The 14,883-nt window shown below is 38.9% G+C and overlaps 1 long non-coding RNA gene across 2 annotated transcripts in view; it reads right to left on the bottom strand.

The window, feature by feature from the left end:
- Positions 1 to 14,883, bottom strand: part of LOC114057660 — a 45,378-nt gene that overhangs the window by 5,151 nt on the left and 25,344 nt on the right. For both annotated transcript variants that reach the window (XR_003571271.1, XR_003571270.1), the window contains one exon: positions 9,581 to 9,673. This is a non-coding gene — a long non-coding RNA (uncharacterized LOC114057660). The remainder of the gene's footprint in view (positions 1 to 9,580; positions 9,674 to 14,883) is intronic.

Genomic DNA, 14,883 nt, shown 5'->3' on the forward strand with positions numbered 1-14,883 from the left:
TCCTAAATGCAGCTATTATTCTCTTGTGGAGATTATGCTTTTTGTGAACAGGAACTTATTTTATACAGTTCACTTAAGCCTGGGAGGAGAAGCCTCACTGGTTTTGTGATCATTTCCAGAAGCAGTGTCCCTGAAGATGGCACATTTGGAGATGACATTATGTCATACTGCTGCACAGCAGCAATTGGCACTCCAGTCTATCAAAGATACTACTTGAGCTAGATAAAATATTAGCCAACACCACAAGGAGAAACAGATTTCTTTTCTATCCCAAAATACCTCTGCAGAGTACCTGTTGTATTGCATTTAATCTAATTTACTGTAGGAGACATGAACCCCCTCGCTTCAATCAAGCTATTTTTTAAAAGAGATTGGTGATTCAGCTGAGCGGTGACTAAACCACTGACAAATTTTCCCTGTCAGCTCATGTGTATAAAAAGATGCTTTGCTGGAATGTATCATCTGCAGATACCACTAATTTGTTGGAGTGAATGGGGGTTTTCCAGTCAAACTATATTACTTTATTTTTTATTAAAAATTATATGCATCTGAAGCTTTTAGCACATTTCAAGGACACATCAGGTCATACAGTTGAACTGAATTGGGTTTGCATGGCCAGGTTTTGGGTGCAATAGGGCTACAAGGGTGGCTTCTGTGAGCAGTTGTTAGAAGCTTTTCCCAGGTCTGACAGAGCTAATTCCAGACAGCTACAAGATGGACCCACCACAGGAGTGAGAATATGTGAGAGAAACAGCCCTGCAGACACCAAGGTCAGTGCACTGATGTAGAGATTCCCCTGCAGCTCATAATGAAGGCCATGGTGAGGAAGGCTGGGCCCCTGCAGTCCTTGGAGGTCCACAGTGGACCTGCAGCCCTGGAAGGGAGCTGTGCTGCAGCAGGTGGATGCCCAAAGGAGGCTGTGACCCTGTGGGAAGCCCAAAGGGCTTATGTTGGAGGAGTTAATAGAGGGCTGTCTTCCATGGAACCCACACTGGAGCAGGGGAAGAGTGAGGAGTCCTCCTCTTGAAGAGGTAGAGGTGGCTGAGACAACAAGTAATGAACTGACCAAAGCCTAAACTTCCATCCCTTTGAGCCACTGGATGGGAGGGAGGTAGAGAAAATCAAGACTGAAGTCTGGGAAGAAGGGAGGAGTGGGGGAAGATGGTGTTAAGATTTTGGTTTTTTCCTCATTATTCTATTCTGATTTGATTGGCAATAAATTAAACTTATTTCCCCAAGGTGAGTCTGTTTTGCCTGTGATGGTAACTGGTCAGTGAGCTTTCCCTGTGCTTTTCTCAACCCGTGAGCCTTTCACTATATTTTCTCTCCCCTGTCCAGCTGAGGAGGGGACTCACAGAGCAGCTTCGGTGGACACCTGGAGTCCAGTCAGTGTCAACCCACCCCATGAGGCACAAGAGAGAGAATGTAAAAGACGTATTGTACATGATCATTGGCAGAAAACAATGGTTTAATTTACTTTAATGTAATTTACTTTAACTGAATATATCTTCTGAAAGGATAAACAGAGATACATTCTCATGAACAGAAAAGCAGAATCATCCCCCATTCTGAATGTTAGCCTGCAACTCAAAAGATGCAGGTTAAGTTGTTTGCTCCCTGCAAGCTGCTACCTTTGGCAATGCCTATGGACTATGTCTGCAGACTAGAGACGACTCTGACACCTTCTACAGTTGTTCCTGCCTGCAAGCTGCCAGTTAATATAGCAGAATAAGGAGGGGAGAAGATGAGTTCTTAATTTACATCAGCAGAGGGAAAGAAATTAAATCAGTGAAGTAAGCTAAACTGGAAATGAAGTTGAGGAACAACTATTACAGTCCCTTGAGTAGGGCACTTAATTACTCTATAGCTCCTTTGGAAACTGCCTTACAGGGACTATAGAAGATGCTCCTGCTCATGACAGTTATCAGGATGTGAATTTTGTAAAATAATAATCCTGGCAGTTCACTAGTGGGTTTGCTTGGTCCTGAAAAACTGATTTCCTGGTAAATTACTTTTAAAGATCTACTTGTACGTCTGTCTGGTTTCTCTGATGATTTACATGACTAGATATCCAATTTTCTTGCCATGGTGAAAACAAGTCTTAGAGAGCACCGACTAGTGTTTGTCCTTCTCTTCACCTTGATTTTAAAACCTCCCAGCTTGTCAGTGAAACTTGTTACACATTTAATTAGCTATTCTGGTTGATGCAGAGTTAAAGACAGTTCAGTAAATAGTCTGTCTATTATTTCTATCCTCATAAGTCAATAATGAAAATTATGTTGCTCAGCAGACAGCATATGCAAATAAATGTGTATATGATAGACTGCAGCTGAATTCACTGGTGTCTAATAGGTGTTTAATTGCTTTGGAGTGCTACTAAAAAAAGCAATATTATTAGGACTTTTTTCTTGCAAATGGGTTTTGGAAGCATTCGGTCAGTGCTGTAGTCTTATAATTAAAACTAAATAGGTTAGAAATTACAGGGTGGAAGGAAATAAAAGCTCAGCAGCAAGTATATGTATGGCTAAATGCAGATTAGTGTGTTGTGCAGGGTGCTTGTGGGTATATCTAAACGTTGTGCTCAAGTACTATGCCTGCTAGGAATTACCATTAAGACTTAGGAGGAACTGTGGTTGTCTAAGGAGGCCTCAGGGAAATGAATTCTTAGCTGGGGCTGGCACAAGTATAAATTAACCAATTAAGGCACCTGTATCAATATAAGCATTCTGACTCATTGTTTAATGGGATAATTGGAATTCTGTAGAGGAAATAAAGTTGATTACAAGGATCAAACAGAGGGAAAGCTCTCTAAGCATTTGTCTCTTGCTTGTGACAAGCTGTAGCTTAGGGGCCAGTGAATCTGTTATGAGGCTGCTGACATGGAACATATAGCAGTATGGGGGGTGAAAGATCATTACTTTTTAATGCTTACAACAAAATCGTGTACATGCTTATCTATGAAGAAATAGAGCTCCGCATGTTTAAGGACAAATATGAAGTCTATATTACAACCTTTTCTATGCATCTGAATTCCCAGAATGTCCTGGTTTTACCTGATGAATTATTCTTGATATAATACAATTTAGCAGATGATTTTTCCTATCACTTTACATGCATATATAGAATAGTTTGCAATACAGCTACAATCCTAGGTGTCTACTCCTTGGCTTTGATGGGTGGATTTGCCCATCAAACCATGTGAAGAACAGTTGGTGGAAAAGTCAAAGAGGTGAGGGGCTAGCTGGGTTCTTCAGTCCAAGGAAATAAGATGTGGCTGATTTACTCTCTATAAACATAAGACAAACTGATCTCCAGAGAGAGAGAAGAATGAAAGGGAAATTCACCATATTCTCAGGAACCAATCTTTCACAAAAGATCAGCAAGCCTTTCACCAGAGTATGTCTGAAGAAAATGAAATGGTATCTGTGGCTTCTTGTGTCCAAATGTATGCTTTTCTTTGAAGGATTCAAAATATTGTTGGCCAGTGGAAACTGAGGCCTACTCAGCTTCTCCTTCATGTTTCTGAAGAATAAGATGATTATTTGGGAGAAAATAAGAAAACTGAGTAAAATAATATAAAAAGTTTTGGGTGTACAAAACACATCCTATTTTATCTGGGATATCCACAGAAAAACAATAAAGAACACCTAACTCTTTCTTCATTTATTCCCATTATTTTGCTTTTTTCTTTTTTTTTTCTTTAAATCTGGCAGCCACCATTGGAGATGGAGTTAAACTGAAACTATTTCTTACAAAAAAAGAAAGGTATAGTGCCCATTTTTAAATATGATTATAAGGTGTACACAGTCCAAATACAGCTGAACTTGATGATCTTTATGGTTTTTTTCCAACCTACATGATTCTATGAATTTTGCACATGTTCTCTTGGGAACTACTGCCTGTGCTCACAGAGGCGATTAGACCCAGTCCTAAAAAAAGGAGAGTCCTCAAAAAAGACTCAGGCTCAAACCTGGGCCTCTTCTTATCTCTCACTTTGCATAGGATAGATGGTACCACTACTTGATCTAACTTGTGGAAAACCTGGACATCTACCCTGCCTGCTTGCCTGTAAACCCAGCTCTGCACTCAGGACAATTTGTCATTCAACAATTTCACTGTAGTTGGTCAGCAGGTTTTTCTGTAGAGGGACACTGTGATGCAGTGTGTTTCTCCCTAAAATCTCTACTAAACTATTGCTCTCCTGTGCTCATAAAACATGGAATGAAAGACTCACTTTAACCCTCTCTGGTGTGGTGTTCTCTAAAACAAGGGGGAAAACTGTGATCCCTTGAAGTTTTTTATCTATAACGGAGTAATTATTATTCATAATACAGCATTCCACGTACTTGGAAATAAGAGCAGAGCATACCAGAAACACTCTCCCGCAAAACATATACCAGAAAATATACTGGATTTTCCATGTTTTCTAGTATATATCCCTGTATTTACATTGCATTGTTTGCTTTTTAATTCCAGCCCTTCCTCTTTGCAAGGCAGGGATCTCTAGAGGACTTTAGCTGTAATGGACTGTTTCTCTCAGGATGTATATCTTCCATGTGGTATAGTATGAGAATCCTATAGTTCAGTTTTGGAACTATAGTAGCAGCAGGGAACCATGAAATTGAATAAGGACCAGTACTATAACTCACTTTAGGCTACAGGAATTTGCAAAGCAAAACTCTTCCATTTGAGGACTGTAAAAGAATTTTCTTTAGATCAAAAACGTTCAAAATTTTTTTGTTCCAATTTAATGGAATTGTAGCATTTCAAAATTTTGCCTAATTTTACACCAAAACCAAAAATGAAATGGAATGGAGGTTCTCAATTTTATCACTACTGACGCTGTCTAGACCATAGAGTACACCACAGTGCTATTGAAACCAACAATAAAATAAATGAGTGCTCTGTAAGCTCCAGAACACACAATGAAATGAAACATAATGAAACACAGAATTACGTTAATTTACTATTATTTCCTATAATGAGAGTCTATCCATCTCATCAAACTTCTGTGACACCTTTGCCCCTTCTAGACCCGATGAATTTTGCAAATTGTACAAACAAAACTAGCAATTCTTATCCAGGATTACAAACAGAGAAGAAAGGTGCATGCTGATGGAAAACAAGGAAATGTAGAAATTCTTTGAATAAAACCTCATTGAATGTGCATTGGGATTCTTTCATAGAAGAAAATCAGAAGGACAAACACACTAGGAGAAACAGATGCTGAAAAAATATGCATTTTCTATAGGCACATGATGAAGTTAGTGTCTCAGCAGATACTGCTTTGAAATCTGTTTTATCGACCTGAAGCTTATGCACGCAGGATGACTCGAGTAATTGACAAGAGAGAGAAAGAAATGATATGTTGTTGTATGTGCTCTGAGCTGTCTTCTCACCACTAAACCCTTCGATACATGTATGTCTTGTAATTAAATATTATATAAAATTCTTGCTGAATACAACTATTGCAGCCTTCAGATATGCCTGTTCTGGAAAAGCTCATAAAAAAAATTAAATCCCAATAAAATAATGTCTTCTACTCCTGGTATTTCATATAGTGTAAGGTAAAGTATACTCTGTGTTGCCACTTGCAGCAACAAAGCCAAGAGCAGCATGTGATTAGGACTCTGTAATCTCTTCTTTATCTGAGATTGCTTTCTGAAATCAAATTCAGGCAGAGAGAAAAGGAGGAACAAACAAGTTTATTGCAGCTCTGCAATAGCAAATAATCAAGAGAACTACATGAGGAACATTAAGTGAAGCACCAGATTCTTCAAATATTATGATAATTGAAACACAGGTGTTGAATATCCAAATATGTGCAGATCTCTCTCCTTAGCCTGAGACAAACTACAATGCAGGGGGGAAAAGAGCCAGTCTGTGAACTAGAGGACAAATTTATCTCAACCTAAAATTTGTCAACAGCTATGTTGAACAGGCAGTGTGTTCCAATGCATAACAAATGACACTGCTATTCATAGAGCAGGTGCAACACAGGTTGCCACAGTCTAAGTTTTTACCAACACTGCCCCGTGCACCAAGAGATGTTACGCACTCAGCCATAGAGCACCATGGTGTGCTCGAGTGGAAGTTACAGCTGATACAGTAAAAATTATCTAACAGTTATGTGCAACTAATCTTTATGGTTTCTTGTAAAAAAAACCCACATTGCGACTATTAGCACCTCTCTTTGTACTTGGACTGCATTTTATAAAATGAGAAACATTTGATCTCTGGCCATAAGGAAGCGATATTTTGTTTTGACATCAGGTCTGGTGAGCAGATTCATCCAAATGCTCCATATCAGCCCTTGATTTGCACAGATACAGAGAAAGGGTGCACCTTCAGCTCATTTGTAGCCCTGTACTGTCTCTTTAAATATATTTTAAGAAGGGCACAGATTCACTGGACAATCAGTTCAATAATACTGTATGCATAAAAATATGTGGCTAATTCTGTTCTGGCTTCTTCATACAGCTTCATGGAGGATCTTGGCTTCAGGCCGAACAACTGCAAGAGCAAAGTTTTTTTCCCTCAGCGTTTTAGCAAAGTGCACATAATACATCTTTAAGTAAATTAGTGTTATAACAGGTTTCCACTGATCCATCTTGAGAAGTCAAATGAGAACCAAAAATAGATCCTGTTTTCAATTTCCCCTGAGCAGCAAAGTGATTTGAAATCCTCCCTTGCCACAGGAAACAAACAGATAAAAAAACAAGTTTGGTAGTGATACAGTAAATATATGTGCTTATTGAGTATTTAAATTCAGGAGCCAAGGAACTCTTTATTAGAAAAGAACAATCAACACATCCAATGGTAAAAAGCAAGTGTGACTCTCCAAGAAAATCCCTTCCTCTGTGACATTTACAAAGGAAAATTCAACTCAGAGTATGTAATGGTTGTCAAAGATACCTCTGTGGAGAGGTGCAGAACACCTAAACAGCCATGTATCATAAGTATACTTATGTTTTAAGGGACTGGTAAAGTATAGGTGAAGATATGAACAGATACTACTTATGGGAATAAACAGGCTAAACAATAGATTGTAACCTCAACGTGAATTATGAAAAGGGGGAAACCCCCCACTTGGAAAATTCCTGCAGAGCGGTATAGTTATTGAATCAGTAAAAAACCACAAGAATTTCAAAGCCAAAGAGCCCTTACCTTTAGCTCTGATAGGATCATATGCAGTTTCTCAAGTAACTACTGCTGGAGTTGTCTGAGATAAGTAACAGAATTTTCAAAAATGAAAACAAGATGATCTCATTTGAAGGTTTGGTACTTCCTTAAAATATTAATGTAATAAAGGCGGTCCCTGACAAGGAAATCTGGATGTGTTGAATGAGAAAACAAAAAGAAAAAACAGTAACCAAGCATTCAGCTTACTTCAGAAAGCATAAAAACATAGTGTATGATTTCATAGGATAGTTGAGACCAAATCTCTGAAAGAAGATCGCACTGAACGTATTTGACAAGTACAAACCAGACTGTCCCTAATTTTGCTAAGAACACATGCATGTTAAACTATTTTTCTTACGGCCTGTTAGTAGATTCGGCATCAAGTAACTAGTTGCTAATGTGATGTTCTCCTGTTTGTTCTTCAGCAGGTCATGTCTATAAAACTCATCACTAGTGGCAGTGGCATTGTAAGAAGGTAGTCTGGTTATCATGACATCAAGCTAATCAAGATTAGCTTGAAGAAAACAAAGGACCCCTTCCTCTCCAACTCTGTAGGACAAAAGGAAGGGGGAGAACAAGGTAAATATTAATAACATTTTATATAAACTACTTGAGTTTGTTCTGCTTGTGTGGAATCACATCTCTCCTGAACAAAATTAAAGGAGAGAAAAAAAAAGTGTTGCCCAGTCATTAGAAAAATAACAAACGGGTTGTTAACTGGCAAGTGTTTAAAGGGCTGGCTCTAATCAGGGTAAATGGGCTTGTTTTTCCAACACTGGGTCTCACATCAAAACAACAAGAAACAATTGAAAAATCTCTGCTGAAGAAAGCAAGAGGAAGTGGGCTGTCACCAGCTGTTCAAACACAAGATCCTGCAACAAATGTGTAGCAGCAGATGCCGTGTGAAACACGGGGAATGTAAATGCATATGACTCATCACATAAGCTTAGGGGGGACAAGCTGCAGGCCAGAATCCTGGGGGTAAAGATGTTCATGATTTTAACCATTACTCCACCTGCTTTGTACTTTGTTCAAGTACACAGTATGTTGTTTTTTGGATGAGGGTGTCTTTAAGCTCTGTTAAAGAGCCCCAAGCAGAAGGAAAGTATCTTACAGAAATATTATGCTTTGGGCTCATGACATCAAAAAATGAGCATTATTGTCTGTCCAAAAGGGACAGGAGTTTAAAACATTTTCCCCTTTTCCCTTCCCTTTAAGGTTCATGATAATAATAAAAATTGTTAAATGGATAATTTTTATAGTTTGCAGCATTTCACTGATTTGTTTTCCCACTCTAGATTCATAAGTAGCTCAACTGGCACACTGGGAAAGAATACAAAATTGGCATAGTGGCAAAAATGGAAGAACTACCAGCTGTGTTTCCCAGAGATAATCCTGAGGATCCCACCTCAGGTTGGTTGCCCCTGGGCAGTGGGATAAACCTTTGCAACCAGAAGTATGATGAAATTTGAACTGAAGGTGACAGTAGGATGCTCTCCAGGAGTTTTCAGTAAAATCTTGTTTCTCTAAAAGAAATAGCAAGAAAGAGACAGAGGGAGGAGTCCCAGATTCAGCTCCTGCCTTGCCAGTCCCAGCTATATGTATTCAGGCACTCTCATACTCTAATCATTATAAAAACCACACTGATTTACACAGTTCCATAATCTTATAAGAAAATAGATCAGTGGGGATTATCAAATTTTCATCCATTTAATTTCAAAATTCTCTTCTTGTTTTTCCCCAGCAATACCAAGCTCTCAAGTGGAGAGGCAAAAAAGACATTAGAAGAAGACTTTGGGTGGAGGTGGATCTACATTTTGAAGCCATTTTTATATTACATGCTACCATGGTCTACTGTGACAGATCCTGAGAATTCCCTCCTGCCAGTCACCCTCAAGGCAGCCATCCCAAATTTCTCCACTGAATCCATACTGCTTAACACATCACAAACAAGGAGTGGCTTTTGTGCTTTAAAGGAGAATTTTAGGGCTGAATGGAAACAGTGATTTCGTTTCGTGAAAATACGATGATCTTTTGATATTAAAGTTTTCCTGGTTTAAAGAAAACAAAAAACAACAACAAAAAAGAGAGGAGGGCTCTCACTAGCCAGTGGTATAGACATTTGGAGATGCAACTGTGCCAGAAGGGACACTGCATGGGTACCAACCCAGTAGGAACACAGTTACACTCTGAGTTGCACTGAGTTATGATTTTCAGACTCCATCTGGGTGATGCCATGAAGCTGGTGGCAGCAGGGTTCCTTTTGGACTTTGGCCACATAGATCTACCAATGGTCAGGGGAAGCATACAAGGTTATAGTTTCCCTTGGGATAATTTATCTGCAAAGCCACTCTTTAAGAAAATAAATAAAAAAAAAAAAAAACAAACACATTGGTACCTGATCTTAGGAAGGAGGTTGAGGACTGGACTTTGCCACATCTCATCACAGAGCTCAGGCAGGCACCCAGCATTGCAAGTCCTTCTTCTGTACCTGGACAAATGAATTAGGAAAGGAATGAGTTCCTACTGCCCTTCATCTCTTACTTATCAGACACAAAGTTGAAAGAAACTGCTAGCGGCATTATACACCATCCGAGCCAGATTTTTCACCAGGCTCATGATATGGTCCCTTTTCCATTTGTATTTCCCATGGCCAGTGGTTGGGCTCCAACCATGGGAAGGGATGGGAAGCTTAGGGGAGCCTGACAGCACCCACACTTGTTCCTCACACCTGTAAGATGACCAAACCTACAGTTTCAGCGATGAAAGCAGGCCACAAAGCAGTTATTGTATTTCCAAGGGAGGGAAATCCAGCCTGACTTGGTTTTGTCATAAGTGATTAGATTTTATATTGTGCTTATGTACTTCTCCTAATCAAATTAGCATGTTGGCTCAAAATCAGCCTAGCAGAAAAACTCTCATTTTCTACTCATTCTGCTTCATTTATCACCTGGAATTACCAAAGTTTTGAGATTTTCTTTTCTCTCTGGCTAGGCCCAGTTCTGCTTAGCTTACAAAATTTGAAACATTCATAGCCCAAGGTTGCAAGAGCAATGAATATTTATAATCCCATCTTCCCAGCACACTCAGAGGTGTCTCACAGCGTGACTTCACATTAGAAATGTCCCACCTGTGGGGATCACTCAGAAAAACACAGATTACAAGTCTGTACAACATAGAACAAGGTCAATACCCAAATTATGGGAATTATCACTTTAAAAAAGGTTGCATATCTGATGATGCACTGCACCAACACTGATTTATAGGTGCTGTACTAGTGACTCTCCCCTGTGAAGGCAGAATTTCAGCTATTAAATTACGACATTATTCCCTGGTTCTTGTTCTGAGCCTTCTCACGAACCAGCTGCAAACTATGTAATGTGCTCCTCTCTCCATTTACAAAGGCAGCCCCTATCTCCAACAGCAAGAAACATAAAAAAGGGTTTCTCACCTAGCTTCAGAGCACAGGGAAATAATATAATTTAAAGAACATAGTGACTAGTGACAAAACACAGTCATGTGATGAGAGCTCCTTAGAAAACACTGCAAATGAAACTGTGTGGCCCTTCAGGTATCTTCTTATAATTCACTGCAAATATTTGTCTTTTTTTGGCTGAGGCCACATTTTAAAAAACACCCCCTATCCCATTCGCCTCCAAAAATGCAATTAAAGTTTAACATTAGTTCAGATTATTTTCCTATTCAAGACAGAGCTATGAGGATTACTGTCAGTTTTAACACTTGTCAGGAAAATATGGTTTCTTCCACTTTGCAGACAGGCAATTAACGTTCAGCAGCAGCACTGAAATTAGAAACTATCTAGAGGCCATTTTAGGCCAAGAAAGTTTTGCCATTGATTTTAATGCATCAAGATATAATGTATCCTCCAGTATCCTGCCCTTTCCTATTTTCCCCAAACTTAGGGTGAACCATTAAATTGAAGCTTGCCCTGTAAATCCCATAAGCTATTAATGTAGTTCCCTTAGCTGGAAGATAGATTAATGACCTGAGACTTCTGTAGAATATTTGCTACTTCAGTGCAAATTAATATCATATTTTATCCTCATTTTATACTCACATCCAGTACTTCCTTCTGCAAAGGATACCAGAAGGAGCTGGTTACTTAAATGCCAAGATTCTAAATCTTATCTTCAAATTTTTAATCAAACTGTTTAACATGAGCCTTAAATTTCTGCACCTCCCTTTTTCATACTTCTCTCACCTCATTTTTTATGCTAAGAACAAAGAAAAAATTAAAAATTCAGATATGTTTAGGAGGGTTTTTTAAATACTAATAAAGTTTTTTAAATGCTTTATGTTTCTCAGGACTCTGTTCTCCTCCACACTGGGAGGAGACTGGGACTAAATACAAATGTCTTTCACTGCACTCAGGTCTTGAGTTCTCAGCTTTCAAATAGATTTAAATTTTCTAGGTTAGGTGAGCTATCCTGCAAATAACGCTTTTGTCCACAGTCTCCTATATTTTTTTATATTTTTAATTAAAATACCAATTCTTCTTCCAATGTCTAAAATAACATTGTTTAGTAAAAACATTTCTCTGATATTGGAATCAATTTCTGGGGAAAGCAAAATCATGAACACATGAAAATGGCTTGAGACACATGCTTAGTTCTAGAAAACTCTGGTCAAGCCTCCTTTCTGTAGGAATGAAAAGTTATGGCGAGGTCCCCAGTTCCTCAGGCAAGCACAGCAGATTTTTAGAGGAAATAAAGAAAGTGGTAGTGAGGAAAAGGCAAAGTTGTTTACCCTCACTATTTCTCTTAAAAAAGTTTGCTATTTATATGTAAAACTAGTTTGAAATTTCAAACTTGCAGCAGAATTTTTCTTTTGTTCTATGCTTCAAACCCTCAACAATAATAATAATAATAACAACTGTAAAAATGTTACTGTTTGGAATAAAACTATACATTTTATTTTCTGGTCTATATTTGTTATTATTAAAATCTATGAAGAAAACACAGTCACTTCCTTATGATCTGTTTTGGCACCAGTATTAGGTAACAAATCACAGGCAATTTAACACAGACTTGTAGCCACATTCACTTACACTTGATGAAGCTTCATTAGCTGTTATTGGGGATTGTTCTGGTCAAAACACTTTTGGGGAGCACATTTCAGACACTCACTTGTCTCTTGATTAGAAATACCCTTTACATCCAGTCTGAACATATTTTAAATTGATTATTTCATTTGTAAGGAGCATTATTACAGTACAAGGAATATTTACCTATAAGGAACATCTCATCCAACTGCCTTATCACTTCAGGGCTGTTATTTAAGGCACTGTTTAAATGCCTCTTAAACGCTGACAGGCTTGGGGCATCCACCACCTCTCCAGGAAGCCTGTTCCAGAGTTTGACCACCCTCTTGGTAAAGTAAAGATTCCTAATCTCCAGTTACAGACAATACCATGAAGAATGACTATATTTCACAGATGGTTAAGAGAGAACGATGTGAGGATGGCCAAGATGGGAGGTCTAGATTGGATATTAGATAAACTTTCTTCACTGACTGGTTTATTAAGCACTGGAACAAGTGGCCCAGAGAAGGTGTTACCCCATAGGTATTTAAAATATTTAAAAGTGTAGATGTGGCACTTAGGGATGTGGCTTAATGATGGACTTGGCAGTGTTAAGGTAACAGTTGGACTCAATGACCTTAAAGGTCATTTTCAACCCAAATGATTCTATAATTCTATGAAATGTCACAGATAATGGAGCAGAGAACTAAGGACACTTTGAAGAGTAAAACTTGCTGGGTGACTGCTAAATGACTGGCTAGGTAACCCCACCAGAAACACCAAGTTTGGATACAGAGGTAGCAAAAGCGAGACTTGTGAGGAAAAAGTAGCCAGGTTGGAAAGTTATTTGAGACTAGACAGTGGGGGATAAAGAGAGGTCAGTCATGTTAAATGGGAGAGTAGGCATGGGAAATTGAAGGGAGGGGAACAAAGGGGACGGCTGAGTTGCTGGTCAGTATGCTTGAGCTCTGCACCTGATCACCATAATCCAGTCCATCTTATTCAATTCAACTCCTATTTTCTGCTTTAGGTGTCAGCTTTGCCTACCATGGGAATTATTGCCCAGACCCTTTGTCTGAGAAATAGCTACAGTCAGGTGTCTGCTGTTGGATGATGCATTGCCCACAGCTTCTGCATTCTGTCATCCTTCTTTGCTTCATTTTTTCCTTTAAAGTTAAAAAAGAGAGATAAAAGACTACAGAAGCAAGAGCGGTAGCAACGTAGAGAATATGAAAAATTTCAGAATGACAAGCTCTCCCCGTCCTGGTTCCAGCTGGGATAATTTTCTTCCTAGTATCTGATACAGTCCTGTGTTTTGAATTCAGTATGAGAATAATAATAGAAGCCCACTAATGTTTGGGTTGTTGCTAAGTAGTGTTTACCTTAAGTCAAGGACTTTTCAGTATTTCATGCTCTGCCAATGAGGAGCTTCACAAAAGCTGGAAGGGAACATAGCTGGGACAGCTGATCCAAACCGGACAAAGCGGTATTCCATACCGTAGAACAACATGCCCAGTCCATTAACAGGAGGAGTTACCCAGAAAGGGATGGATTTCAGCTCTGGGATGGGCTGGCTATCAGTCAGTGGGTGGTGAGCAATTGTGTACCACTTTTTTCTCTCAGCTTTTCTGTCTTTCTCTCCCTCTTTATTACTACTCTTATTATATTTTACTTCATTTCTTATGTCAACCCTTAAGTTTTACTTTTTCCCTCTAATTCTCATCCCCATCTCACTTGAAGTGGGGTGGGAATTGAGTGAGCAGCTGCCTGGTACGTAATTGCCAGCTGGGTTTGAACCACGACATCCCCATAAGTTCCTATCCAGACACTGCTATTTATTGTTATTCGTTCATTGGTGCCCAAGTTGCTAAGCCTTTTGGCAGGGAAAATCAGTGCATACTTGACTTCACTCTGCTGTGGCCAAAATGCTTCATGTACCCAAAATAATTAGTTGAATGCCAGCTCGAGTATCACTGCACTGCAGCACTGCCATACTCTGTCTCAGCAAAGAAGATAAAAAGCTAAACAACTACACCTCCACTCAAAGCTTCCTCTTCTTTTGTCCTGGAGGTAACACTACAAGCATCACTAACAAAAACAAATAAAAAGAAATAAATTGGCAGTAGTATTGCCTCTGAGATCCCAGTAACTGTAACTGTAATAATCCAAATAAATTAGATAATTTGAAGACCCAACAGAAGCTTTCACAAACAAACAAACAAACAAAAAAAAACCCACAAAAACAAAAATAACAACAACAAAACAAAACCCCACAAACAAACAAAACAACAACAACAAAAAAACCACTGAGACCCAAGATATCCTATCTACAATACTGACAAAGGGGGGGAAAAGGAAACTCACTAAACAAAAATCCAGAGGAAAAAATGCTATCTCTAAGTTTCAACCTTGATTTAATAATTGAAACATCATGTTCCCTAACATTACACGTGACATGCTGTGCCATGACTTCTCTGATGTGCCAAACTCACAGACAACTCCCTGGTTTAGATGTTATTAATGTGCTGACACACTGTCTGTCTTAATTTTGCCGTTTCCAAGTAGAAATAAAGTCACAGCTATAAAACATGGTGTGGATACCCACGCATTGCACTTGTCTTTCCAATAGAGCCTTCCCAAATGATCAGTTTACAAAGGCC

This window comes from Empidonax traillii, unplaced genomic scaffold (genome assembly GCF_003031625.1).
Source record: "Empidonax traillii isolate 1590-97213 ecotype Southwest subspecies unplaced genomic scaffold, ASM303162v1 scaffold140:size1466565, whole genome shotgun sequence".
NCBI lineage: Eukaryota > Metazoa > Chordata > Aves > Passeriformes > Tyrannidae > Empidonax > Empidonax traillii.